Genomic DNA, 14,332 nt, shown 5'->3' on the forward strand with positions numbered 1-14,332 from the left:
TGGAATCTGTTTATCAGAATGTGTTAGTATGGAAATGTGTATGTGTGTGTGTGTGCATCTTGGTGGACGCCTACATGATGTAATGTGTATAAGGGAATATCTCCTTAAAGGACTGGTCAGCTCAACTACTCAGCTGAGAGATCCAGCCTCAATAAAATAGTTTATCCTGTATTTCTAATCCTTCCTTCCAAGATCCCTCTACACTCCACCCCTGTAGTGGCCCGGTGGGCACTGGCCATATCGCTTTAATAGAGATGAAATACCATGCCATTTAACCAGCACTGCTCATTTAACATAACACAGAGGGACGGAGAGAGAGAGAGCGAGAGCGAGAGCGAGAGCGAGAGAGAGAGAGAGAGCTGGGCTGTAAAGGTTAAATACCTCTGTCCACTAACACAGGAGGAGGAGGATACATACTGAGCTGAACAGAGGTTCAAGAGAGAGAACAGAATGAACACGTTAAAGATCTGTTCCCATGAATTCTTTCTCTAATGGACCACACACACACCGCACCGAATGTTCATCTGCCGTTCATTCGGCGCTGTGTGTTTAACACTAGAACCGCTGGGCCTCGAGGGACCCCCCTTCGAGCTAATGAGCAGTCATTCTGACTGCAACATTCTAACAGTGTAATTACTGAATTTCATATATGCTATTGCAAAAATAATCATTTGGTTTTGTTTATGAAGGTCTTAGGTAACATTAATACTAAAACCTGTTCATTTTTTTCAAATAACACAAATAACACCATAGCAGTTTATGTTAGTTTATGTTACTATAGGCTATATGTAAAAACACCAATATTCAAGTGTTCAATACATTATATTTGTAGAGTGCCTTTGTTACAACTATGAAACAGAAAGCATATGTGTTGGAACGTGGTAAAAGCGTATTTCTATTCATTCAGATTTTGTAGCAACGCTAACGCAGCATGTGCATCCATTCGTCTTGGTCTTCTTGCCATTGTAAATGATGCTCTCACTGTGTTCCCCCTTTCTTCCCATTCACGCTTTACTTCATTTATTTAATCAGTTGTTATATGTGTGAAATTAGTTTTGGTTTTAGTTTAGGTTCAGTTTCGAGGCAATTATTGGGGTGATTATAAACTGGGCACGGCACCTTCTGTCGGGGAGAAGGTAGTGAGCAGGCCCTACTGTCGGGAGAAGGAGGGGCAATGGGGGAAAACAATTTTTAAAATGATATGCCCTCCTAAAACTGGATATAATTCCAGTTCTGTTTGTGATATTAAGATTCTAACAACGACAGTGTTTTATATACACTGAGTGTACAAAACATTAAGAACACCTTCCTAATATTGAGTTGCACCCCTTTTTGCCCTCAGAACAGCCTCAGTTCGTCGGGGCATGGACTCTACAAGGTGTCGAAAGCGTTCCACAGGGATGCTGGCCCATGTTGACTCCAATGCTTCCCACAGTTGTGTCAAGTTGGCTGGATGTCCTTTGGGTGGTGGACCATTCTTGATAGACACGGGAAACTGTTGAGCATGAAAAACCCAGCAGCGTTGCAGTTCTTGACACACTTAAACCGGTGCGCCTTGCACCTACTACAATACCTCCATTCAAAGGCACTTAAATCTTTTGTCTTTCCCATTCACCTTCTGAATGGCACACACACATACAATCCATGTCTCAATTGTCTCAAGGTTTAAGAATCCTTCTTTAACCTTTCTCCTCCCTTTCATCTACACTGATTTAAGTGAATTTAAAAGGTGACATCAATAAGGGATCATAGCTTTCATCTGGATTCACTTTATCTGTCTATGTCATGGAAAGAGCAGGTGTTCGTAATGTTTTGTACACTCATTGTAGACTTATTTAGGAAAAGTCAAGGACAGAGGGGAGCATATAATAAACACCAGAGTAATACAATTAATTAATTTATGAGCAGTCCAAATGACTGCTTTAGCGGTTCTAGTGTTAAGGGACCACCGCTGGTGGATGTCTGACTGCCGACATTTTCGCGCAATTTGAAGAATCTCAAATATAAAATATATTTTGATTTGTTTAACACTTTTTTGGTTACTACATGATTCCATATGTGTTATTTCATAGTTTTGATGTCTTCACTATTATTCTACAATGTAGAAAATAGTAAAGATAAAGAAAAACCCTGGAATGAGTAGGTGTGTCCAAACTTTTGACTGCTACTGTATATATACAGTGAGGGAAAAAAGTATTTGATCCCCTGCTGATTTTGTACGTTTTCCCACTGACAAAGACATGATCAGTCTATAATTTTAATGGTAGGTGTATTTGAACAGTGAGAGACAGAATAACAACAAAAAAATCCAGAAAAACGCATGTCAAAAATGTTATAAATTGATTTGCATTTTAATGAGGGAAATAAGTATTTGACCCCTCTGCAAAACATGACTTAGTACTTGGTGGCAAAACCCTTGTTGGCAATCACAGAGGTCAGACGTTTCTTGTAGTTGGCCACCATATTTGCACACATCTCAGGAGGGATTTTGTCCCACTCCTCTTTGCAGATCTTCTCCAAGTCATTAAGGTTTCGAGCCTGACGTTTGGCAACTCGAACCTTCAGCTCCCTCCACAGATTTTCTATGGGATTAAGGTCTGGAGACTGACTAGGCCACTCCAGGACCTTAATGTGCTTCTTCTTGAGCCACTCCTTTGATGCCTTGGCCATGTGTTTTGGGTCATTGTCATGCTGGAATAACCATCCACGACCCATTTTCAATGCCCTGGCTGAGGGTAGGAGGTTCTCACCCAAGATTTGACGGTACACGGCCCCGTCCATCGTCCCTTTGATGCTGTGAAGTTGTCCTGTCCCCTTAGCAGAAAAACACCCCCAAAGCATAATGTTTCCATCCTCCATGTTTGACACGGGGGTGGTGTTCTTGGGGTCATAAGCAGCATTCCTCCTCCTCCAAACACGGTGAGTTGAGTTGATGCCAAAGAGCTCGATTTTGGTCTCATCTGACCACAACACTTTCACCCAGTTCTCCTCTGAATCATTCAGATGTTCATTGGCAAACTTCAGACGGGCCTGTATATGTGCTTTCTTGAGCAGGGGGACCTTGCGGGCGCTGCAGGATTTCAGTCCTTCACGGCGTAGTGTGTTACCAATTGTTTTCTTGGTGACTATGGTCCCAGCTGCCTTGAGATCATTGACAAGATCCTCCCGTGTAGTTCTGGGCTGATTCCTCACCGTTCTCATTATCATTGCAACTCCACGAGGTGAGATCTTGTGTTTCTTCCATTTGCGAATAATCGCACCAACTGTTGTCACATTTACATTTAAGTCATTTAGCAGACGCTCTTATCCAGAGCGACTTACATGAGCAATTAGGGTTAAGTGCCTTGCTTAAGGGCACATCGACAGATTTTTCACCTAGTCGGCTCGGGGATTAGAACCAGCGACCTTTCGGTTACTGGCACAACGCTCTTACCCACTAAGCTACCTGCCGCCCTACACCTTCTCACCAAGCTGCTTGGCGATGGTATTGTAGCCCATTCCAGCCTTGTGTAGGTCTACAATCTTGTCCCTGACATCCTTGGAGAGCTCTTTGGTCTTGGCCATGGTGGAGAGTTTGGAATCTGATTGATTGATTGCTTCTGTTGAGATTAGGAGCACTCCCTTTAAGAGTGTGCTCCTAATCTCAGCTCGTTACCTGTATAAAAGACACCTGGGAGCCAGAAATCTTTCTGATTGAGAGGGGGTCAAATACTTATTTCCCTCATTAAAATGTAAATCAATTAATAACATTTTTGACATGCGTTTTTCTGGATTTCTTTGTTGTTATTCTGTCTCTCACTGTTCAAATAAACCTACCATTAAAATTATAGACTTATCATTTCTATGTCAGTGGGCAAATGTACAAAATCAGCAGGGGATCCCTCACTGTATATACACCCATTTAATTTCCATGTTTATTTGAGCTAGCTGAACTCAATCCTTGTCATCGCTACTATATCTTGACATATGTCATTATGTTGATGTCTTTCCTGTGAAGGGTTAAAATATTCTTCATTTTCATTACGTGAAAGGGTTAAAAAAAATCAGTTTCATTGAATTATAACCTACCAGTGGCACATGGTTCGCACATTCGTAGACATTTCTTGTCAGATCGTAAATCACCTCAGGCTTGACAGCTGCAGTTCACAAGTGCGCAAAGTGCCTCTCGCGCTGCAGGGCAGACCATGCAGATACAGACCAATATTGTCACTGGGGGGTACTCGTACTTACTCAAGGAAGTAAACAAACTCAGCATGACCGGTGAAAGTTTCTTATGGATTTTTAAGACCTTAATTATGTTTATTAATTTAAGACCTTTATTATGCCATGTGATGTGATCACAATGCTCCGGTTAGCAGAACAACGCATCATTGCTGTTCATATGAGAACGTGAGTACACCCGAAATAGATCACACACACTCAGATAGATTAAGATTGCCTGCTAGCTTGTTTGCTAATATAAACACTCTTCAGAAGCAGTAGGAAGGGCATTAACATTTTATCATGATCGCATTATGCAGTGATGCTGTCTAGTGAGTCCATGATCATGTTACGAAGCGCTTAGAACGAGTACTGACAAAGAGACGGGAAACCAATGATCCTGTACATCACCTATGCCAGGGTTTCCCAAACTCAGTCCTCGGGACCCCAAGGGGTGCACGTTTAGGTTTTTGCCCTAGCACTACACAGCTGATTCAAATAATAACCTAAGCCGTTGATGAAAGTTAGCTTTGCACAGAAAGTTTGGGTACAATCATAGTCGAAACGCATCTACAATAACAACTTTTCCTCAAAAACATTACAGACATGACACTGCCTGTCCAAATCAGTGTTCTATCTTCACTAGATTGTAGAATTATTAACTAGCACTCAATGGACTAAAATTAGTTTGATATTGTTTCCTTAACCTTCCGACTTGGTCAGAAACACAGGGGGCAGATGTGAGTACCAAAACAAGTTCTGTGAGCCATTTCTGTCACGTCTACTCCCGCTCCCCCTCTCTGTTACAATTTCCAAAAGCTATGAAATCTGGTTGACTGAAAAGCCTTATTTTGAGACTTTGTAGTAACAATAGCATTCAATTTGGCAAATATAAAGGCCAAATGTAGTCTATACTTGAAATACTCACATTCAAGGTAACTATGAAAGTACAGTAGTTTAATTAGGAAATAAGCAATTTTGTTTTTTCATGCTCATGTTGACCTTACTATGGAATTGCTCAGGAGATTAATTGTTCATCATGAAGTTGGCGAACGTTGTCAAGTGCTTTGGTGAATTGCGTCAAATGTCAAGAGAAGACAACTGTCCGGTCTCTGAGTGAGTTAGTTATACGGTTTAAGTTGCTTTTAGTCGGTGCTGGGAACACAACAGAGGGGCAAAAACAGCACAAGGACACAATGTCATACTCCGACCCTACACACCCCCATGACATCACATAACCCTACCATGTTGTGTGTGTGGAACATAGTTCCTTCCCAGTGGACTGACCTGTGCACTGACCCTCTGTTTAGCGCGCTGTGAAACTATCCCAGTCCTGACGCACCACTGACACAATCTAGGCCCCCACGGGCGGCCATATTCCCTGCCTGAGCGAGTAGCACTTGTGTACACTTCCCTGCTCAGAACACAGGGTCAAGCCATCAGTCCGCCCATTAAACATGTTGTATCAGAGAACGAGAGAGAGGGAGGGAAAGAGAGAGAGCGCTAGCGCTAATGCTAACATACACACAGTGCTAACCGACCGCTAACCCCCCCACAGAGAGAGATGGACAGATTCATGTGCCTACATTAGCCCATTATCTAGCATCCACTGGTTCCACAAAGCAATGGTCAAATTACACAGAGCCGAAGCTAGTTGCTTGGTTAGCGGCACTCAGAGCCTTTCAGACAGTCTATGTTAGACCCTGTGCTATTGACAGAGCACTAGAGGAGTTATTGCTGTACTTTAAGCTGCTTCCAGCCATCCCCAAAGTGCTGCTGAAGATGTATAGCCATTACCTGTAATTTGGTTTTATTATTCACTTGTCAAGGTGGGCGGGGGTAATCTTGACCGTTTATATGTTTTACATAGTTATTCATTTTAATGGACCAGACTGTCACGAATTCAGCCGAGGCTGCCCCTCCTCCTTGCTCGGGCAGGTTTCGGCGTTCGTCGTCACCGGCTTACTAGCCACTACCGCTCCATTTATCATCACTCCATTTGTCTTGTCTTGTCAATCACACACACGGTACTCATTCCCTCATTAGTCTGTGTATAAGTGTTCCCTCTGCCCCCTTGTCCTTTGTGAGTGATTGTTCGTTGTGAGAGTGAGTAGCTCGGTTGAGCTACTCTTTACTTGTATGCAGCCAAGGTTGATTTTCCCTTGTGCTAGTTTTGTTCTGTCGCTATATGCCCTACATTATTGTACACTGAATAAACTCTTGATTTCGGTGTTTTACCTCCTGCGCCTGACTCCGTTATTCACACCTCATCACACAGACCAGGTTCATTCTAATTTTCAGATCCATTAACATTAATTTGGCAGAACATACAGTACTACTCCTCACATCTTCCTATTAGAAGAAATTAGGTGCAATGGACAGAACATTCCACACATTCACACAGGCCTTCTTTACCAGAGGTTCTGAGAAAATGACTGGAACATTGAGATACTGTGTAAATGTAATTCAAAGTAAATGGGACATACTATTCAAATTTCTCGTTTAGTAGACGCTCTTATCCAGAACCTTCAGCTCCCTCCACAGATTTTCTATGGGATTAAGGTCTGGAGACTGGCTAGGCCACTCCAGGACCTTAATGTGCTTCTTCTTGAGCCACTCCTTTGTTGCCTGCCGTGTGTTTTGGGTCATTGTCATGCTGGAATACCCATCCACGACCCATTTTCAATGCCCTGGCTGAGGGAAGGAGGTTCTCACCCAAGATTTGACGGTACATGGCCCCGTCCATCTTCTCTTTGATGCGGTGAAGTTGTCCTGTCCCCTTAGCAGAAAAACACCCCAAAGCATAATGTTTCCACCTCCATGTTTGACACGGGGGTGGTGTTCTTGGGGTCATAGGCAGCATTCCTCCTCCTCCAAACACGGCGAGTTGAGTTGATGCCAAAGAGCTCGATTTTGGTCTCATCTGACCACAAATTTCACCCAATTCTCCTCTGAATCATTCAGATGTTCATTGGCAAACTTCAGATGGGCCTGTATATGTGCTTTCTTGAGCAGGGGGACCTTGCGGGCGCTGCAGGATTTCAGTCCTTCACAGCGTAGTGTGTTACCAATTGTTTTCTTGGTGACTATGGTCCCAGCTGCCTTGAGATCATTGATAAGATCCTCCCGTGTAGGTCTGGACTGATTCCTCACCGTTCTCATGATCATTACCTGTATAAAAGACACATGGGAGCCAGAAATCTTTCTGATTGAGAGGGGGTCAAATACTTATTTCCCTCATTAAAATGCAATCAATTTATAACATTTTTGACATGCGTTTTTCTGAATTTTGTTGTTGTTATTCTGTCTCTCACTGTTCAAATAAACCTACCATTAAAATGATAGACTGATCATTTCTTTGTCAGTGGGCAAACGTACAAAATCAGCAGGGGATCAAATACTTTTTTCCCTCATTGTACCTCAAAGCATAGTGGGGATATGACTGTGTGGGTTTGTCAGTTGAGGGACAGATGCCAGAACCAGTACCAGTAATGGGCTTAGATCCCTCTCACTTCCCCTGAGCCGGTGTGGTGCTGTCCCCTGGCTGTGTACTGTGGGACTTTACTGGTCCAGAGCTGTGGCCTATTGTTCTGTTTCTAGTTTTGCTTGGACAGAGATAGAGGGAGTAGGGTAAATTGTAATTCTTACAGCAGTAAATCCTCAGCTATCTGGACTGGAAAGCCCTGAATAGAGATGGAAGATTATGCCCTAGATTTCCTAAACCATGAATTATATGGGGAGGCAGTTCACGAGGCACAATAGGCGCGTGCCGGCGGGGTTTACCGACTGTCGTTTTGCCAGATGCCTTTTTCATTTGTCTAAAGTAAATGAGTTCTGGGCAAGCTAATGAAAGACAGAGAGAGAGCGAGAGAGAGAGAGACCCCTCTCTCCCACTTTTTATTTCTCTTTCACTCTCACACACACTCAGTCACCCACACACCCAGTCACCCACACACTCAGTCACCCACACACTCAGTCACCCACACACCCAGTCACCCACACACCCAGTCACCCACACACCCAGTCACCCACACACTCAGTCACCCACACACTCAGCCTGGGTAATAGTGGCAGCGGGCAGAAAGGTGATGACTGATTGCCTCTCTTTGGTGTGTACGAGGTGAAACCCTGTCAACTGTGAACGTAACAGCCGAGCAGTGGGACCTCTGGTTGTAAGAAATGCAAAATGCTGATAGGCCATGTCCCTTTAACAAACTCCCAACAGAAGCCCATCTCTCTATCCACATTAAACACCAGAGCAATTTACCATGGAGAGGAGAGAAGGAGAGAACAAGCAGCTCTTTGATGTGCAGTGACTGAGGGGGCTAGGCTGCAGAGCAGGGACATTAGCATGAGCTCGGAGAGGGGTAGAGAGAGAGGGAGGGAGGGAGGGAGGGAGGGAGGGAGGGAGGGAGGGAGGGAGGGAGGGAAAGAGAGGGGAGGAAAGGATGGAGAGGGAGGGAGGGAGGGAGGGAGGGAGGGAGGGAGGGAGGGAGGGAGGGAGGGAGGGAGGGAGAGCGAGAGCGAGAAAGAGAGAGTAGGAGGGAGAGAGGGAAATTAGGTGAAAGAGAGAGATGGGGGTGCACAAGAAAGAGGTAGAGTGTGAAGAAGAGGGAAGGGAGAAAGAGATTGGAGAGAGAGCACTCTAGAGAAAACAGGATGTTGCCCTTTCCTGCTCAGTCCTTATGTCTGTTCAGACGTCAATTCTTCATAAACTACACTTTCATATGTTGCTGGTCCATAAGCCATGTGCTTTGTATGTCCGCGTATGTATTTGAAATGTGTGTGTTTACACAGGAACCGCGTCGGTACTTGACTTTCATGGTTCGCTGGCAACACCATGGTGATGAATTAATGAATATAACCAATGGGAGACACAAAACTCAGGGATTAAGGGCTCAGTGAAGCCTTCTGCCTGGGTTCAATTGTAGCTGTAACACTGCCATCTACATTGTGTTCACAGAGAGAGCAGGGTGCACTGCACTGGCTGATGCTTCTCTGATATGACAGTCCTTGTATAGATCCCATTATACAACTAGTCCCAATGGGGAAGCTCAGCCTCAGTGTGAACGATGCCCCACACCACTATTGTTCCTGTCTATTCATGTTCTGTATTATGTCCTGTTTCATGTTTTGTGTGGACCCCAGGAAGAGTACCTGCTGCTTTCGCAACAGCTAATGGGGATCCTAATAAAATACCAAATACCACTGATATATCCATCCAGATCACTCAAGAGGAATAGACTACGGAGAAAGAGGCACTGATTTTTCTCCTAGCAATCTCTCTCTACCTTATCTATGAATTATATCTCATTAGTTTGTACCATTTGAAAGGTGATAGAAAGTTGTGTCTTATTTCTATTCACATCTGCTTCCACTGGTTTGAACCAGCTTAATCATAGAGACTGAATAGCCTGCAGCAGCGTTGGGGTCAATTCCATTTCAATTCCAGTCAATGGAGGAAGTACACTGAAATTCCAATTCCAATTCTCTTCAATGCTTTTCAATGAGGAACATTTGGAATTGGAATTTGATTTACTGTCTGAATTGAAATGGAATTGACCCCAACACTGGCCTGCAGTGCTTCCACAGTAGGAAGTAAATTAAGGTGATTTAAAGCAGTTGAAGCAAGTAATGAGTTTCTATACTCTGGGTATTGACTAGTCTATAACCCTGCATAAAGAAACAAAAAGGCCTGCACTCTATGTAACTCCACTATGCATAATGGCTATACCGATACCACCTTTAATATGTACAGTGAATCTTCTTCAAGTCAAAACTCGCTCAAGTAACTTGCCTCATATTTGCTGCATTATGCAACGTACATATTGACTGTGCTACATTTGTAGTCTCTTTAACCCCCCCCCCACACACTGACAACCACGGCCACCTTTGACATGTACAGTGCCTTCAGAATGTAATCATACCCCTTGATTTATTCCACATTTTGTTGTGTGACAGCCTGAATTAGTTTTCTCTCACCCATCTACACACAATATTCCATAATGACAAAGTGAAAACATGTTTTTAGAAATTTTAGCAAATTTCTTGCAAATGATATACAGAAATATCAAATTTACATAAGTATTCACACTCCTGAGTCAATACTTAGTAGAGGCACCTTTGGCAGAAATTACAGCTTTGTCATCTTGGGTATGTCTGTATCAGCTTTGCACATCTGGATTTGGGGATTTTCTCCCATTCTTTTCTCAAGCTCTGTTAAGTTAGATGGGGAGTAGCGGTGAACAGCAATCTTCAAGTTTTTCCACAGATTTTCAATGGGATTCAAGTCTGGGCTTTGGCTAGGCCAATCAAGGACTTTCACATTCTTGTTCTGAAGCCATTCCAGCGTTGTTTTGGCTGTTGTCCTGTTGGAATGTAAATCTTCACCCCAGTCTAAGGTTGTTTGCACTCTGAAGCAGGCTCTCATCAAGGATTTGCCTGTATTTGGCGCCATTCATTGTTCCCTCTATCCTTACCAGTCTTCCAGTCCCTGCTGCTGAAAAGCATCCTCATAGCATGATGCGGCCACCACCATGCTTCATGGTAGGGATGGTTTTCTCCAGACATAGCACTTTGCATTCAGGCCAAATAGTTACATTTTTGTCTCATCAGACCACATAATATGTTGCCTTATGATCTCAGAGCCTTTCACAAACCTTTATACAAACTCCAGGCATGCTGTCATGTTCCTTTTTTTCCTGGAGTGGCTTCCGTCTGGCCACTCTCCCATAAAGCCCAGATTGGTGAAGTGCTGTAGAGACTGTTGTCCTTCTGACAGGTTCTCCCATCACAGCGAAGGAACTCTGTAGTTCTGTCAGAGTGGTCATTGGGTTCCAAGGTCCTTCTTGCCCGGTTGCTAAGTTTGGTCGGACGGCCAGCTCTAGGCAAAGTGGGTAGTTCCATATTTTTTCCACTTCCCAATGATAGAGACCACTGTGCTTTTGGAAACTTTCAACACTCTATAAATTGTTTTATACCCTTCCCCAGATAAATGTGTCACGTATATGCCGGGAGTCAGGAAGCAGGTGCAGAAAGAGAGTTTAATAACAATGATGAAAGGCAAATGAACCTGAGGGCCAGCCAGCCAGTGAAATGGAAACCAGAAAGGGTTTTGACGGAAAGCGATGATAATGGAATACTCACGCCTACCCTGGAAGACGGAAGATCACGGTGCCGCCCCTCTGCCCTAGTGGACCCCGGGTTGGGACGCACCGGACACAGCTGAAGCTGGTGCCCCTCCTGGCCGCCATAGGGACAGAGCCCCAGCTGTCTCCGGCGATGCCGCTCTGCCGTGGAGAGGTGTGTGGCCCCTACCTCCATGGGTTCAGGCTCTGCCTCAGGACAGCCAAAAGAGGGAGGCGAGTGGCGAGGTGGGCACCGGCGCTCCCGAAGAAGATTATCCAGACGGATGGCCATCGCGATGAGTGCGTCCAAGGATACGTTTTCATCCCGACATGCCAACTCCCTCTGAACCTCTTCGCGCAGTCCTCTCCGGAAGAGAGTGCAGAGCGCCAGCTCATTCCATCCGCTGGAGGCTGCCACAGTCCAAAAGGTGAGGGCGTACTCCGCAGCGGTCTGGGCACCCTGCTGGAGTTGGAGAAGTCGCTCACCTCCCTCTCTGCCCTCTGGAGGATGGTCGAAGACTGCCCTGAACAGAGCCATGAACCTCTCATAGGAACCCAGCTCCTCCTCTCCTCTCTCCCAGACAGCTGTAGCCCACTCCAACGCCCAACCGGTCAGCAGGGAAATGACCGTGGCAACCTTAGACCTCTCGGTGGTAGGGGCTCCCGTCTGATCAGTGTAATAGAGGGAGCACTGGAGTAGGAAGCCACGGCATTTCGATGGAATACCGTCATACTTCCCCGGAAGGGACAGTCGGGTATCGCTGACCTGGGCGGACGGCTGGGTAGGCTGCGGGACTGGCTCACTGTGACGACCTGTGGTAAGAGGCCCTCTGATAGGGGTATGGAGAGCCTCGCTGGTGGTGTCGAGGCGGTGGAGAATGCGGAGGAACTCCTCCATGGCCGTACCCAGCTTCCATATTATGAGGCAGTATTCTGTCACATATACGCAGGGAGTCAGGAAGCAGGTGCAGAAAGAGAGTTTAATAAAAATGATGAAAGGCAAATAACAAAACAGGAAGTGCGTACTGAACATGAAAGCAAACCAATATTGCCTGATAACTGAGGCTACTGAGGGCTAAATAAAGGGAAGGTAATCAAGGTGATGATGAAGTCCAGGTGTGCGCAATGATGGGGAGCAGGTGTGCGTAATGATGGGGAGCAGGTGTGCATAATGATGGTTGCCAGGACCGGTGGTTAGTAGACTGGCGACGTCGAGCGCTGGAGAGTTCCTTGGACTTCATGGTATAGTTTCTGCTCTGACATGCACTGTCAACTGTGGGACCTTATATAGACAGGTGTGTTTATTTCTAAAATCATGTCCAAACAATTAAATTGGCCACAGGTGGACATCAATCAAGTTGTAGTGACATCTCAAGGATGATCAAAGGAAATTGGATGCACCTGAGCTCAATTTGGAGTGTCATAGCAAAGGGGTGTGAATACTTATGTAAATCAGATATTTCTCTATTTCATTTTACATTTACATTTTAGTCATTTAGCAGACGCTCTTAGCCAGAGAGTCTTACAGTTAGTGAGTGCATACATTTTTTCATACTGGCCCCCCGTGGGAAACGAACCCACAACCCTGGCGTTGCAAGTGCCATGCTCTACCAACTGAGCTGTGATGATTTCATTTTCTATACATTCGCAAAAATGTCTAAAAACATGTTTTCACTTTGTCATTATGTAGTTGGGTGTGGCAAAAAAATCGATTTAATCAATTTTGAATTCAGGCTGTAACACAACAAAATGTGGAATAAGTCAAGGGGTATGAATACTTTCTGAAGGCACTGTATTTGTAATGCAGGTGAAGCGAGCCAGATTAGAAGCTCTCTGAGGGGTAACAGAGCTGATCTCTCCTCCTGGTTATCTCTTGCTGAGCCCAGAGAGCCCACAGCTCAGACACCTGTTTCTCCCACTGGAACAGACCAGGCGTGAGGAGAAGGAGATTTCGATTTCACCAGAGAACACACTCAAGAGGGTGACTCTTTCCCCTAGACTCTTCTAGAACACCCATGACGTCAACGCTCTGCACTGAGAACACTCCCGAGAACACTCAGAATGTAGAATGTTCCAGGGCGATTGTTTCTCCTCCCAAACGCTTGAGAGAAAGAGAGTGAAAAAGAGGGAGAGATCGAGAAAGAGAGAGAGGGAAGGAGAGAGAGAAAGATAAAGAAAGAGACAGAAGGCGAGCAAGCGAGTGAACTGCCAGCTAGGCCCATGCAGAGCTCAATGTCTCCTGACAGCTCTAAATGAACATGAACCTTCTCAGGGTTTCAGCGCTGCCGCCACTTTACATCACAGCACCTGAATAATTAACAGGGAGAAACACTGCTACGGCGCAGCGCCTCAGAGCCTCAATCTAGCAGCTAGCCTACACTTTACCATGTAGTACTGTCTAATTGCTATATGTAATGAAGCTTCCAGACAGAGACATGGTCTGACAACAAATCCTGGAGAAAACTGCTTCAGAGCGTAGATGCGAAAACTATACATAACAATGCTGGTATACAAACAAGAGTCAGCACGAATTAGGCCTCTCCTGGTCCCCTTTAGTGTTCTATCTAGACAGAGAAAGTTTTGGGTCTGTGAAAAGCAAATATTCAACTTGGCCAAAACGGATGAAATATAAAATATTCAAAGCTCTACCCATGTACACAGTTGACAACACCTCATGCATATTAACAAACAGTGAGCAACAGTACAGAGTGGCTCTCAAGAGGGATGTCTGTTCCGAGTAAAAGAGTCTGGACACTTAGAAGTTAAATAGACTTTTGATGTTCTGACATCTCCCTAAGCAGCCGGCATCTTTTTCCTTTCACTTGACTTCTCAGTAAATTACCTCCTCCTCATCTTCCATTTACCAAGTCAGGATGGATAGGACTTTAAGAGGGTTGTTTAAACAATGTCAAAAATGCAGCTCAGCAGACAGTAAAGCAGTTCAGAAAATGAATGAACAATGTGTGTGTGTGTGGTTCATCCCACACATTCCTCAATGTCAGGGA

This window comes from Coregonus lavaretus, assembly GCF_964263955.1.
Source record: "Coregonus lavaretus genome assembly, chromosome: 5".
NCBI classification, from domain to species: Eukaryota; Metazoa; Chordata; class Actinopteri; order Salmoniformes; family Salmonidae; genus Coregonus; species Coregonus lavaretus.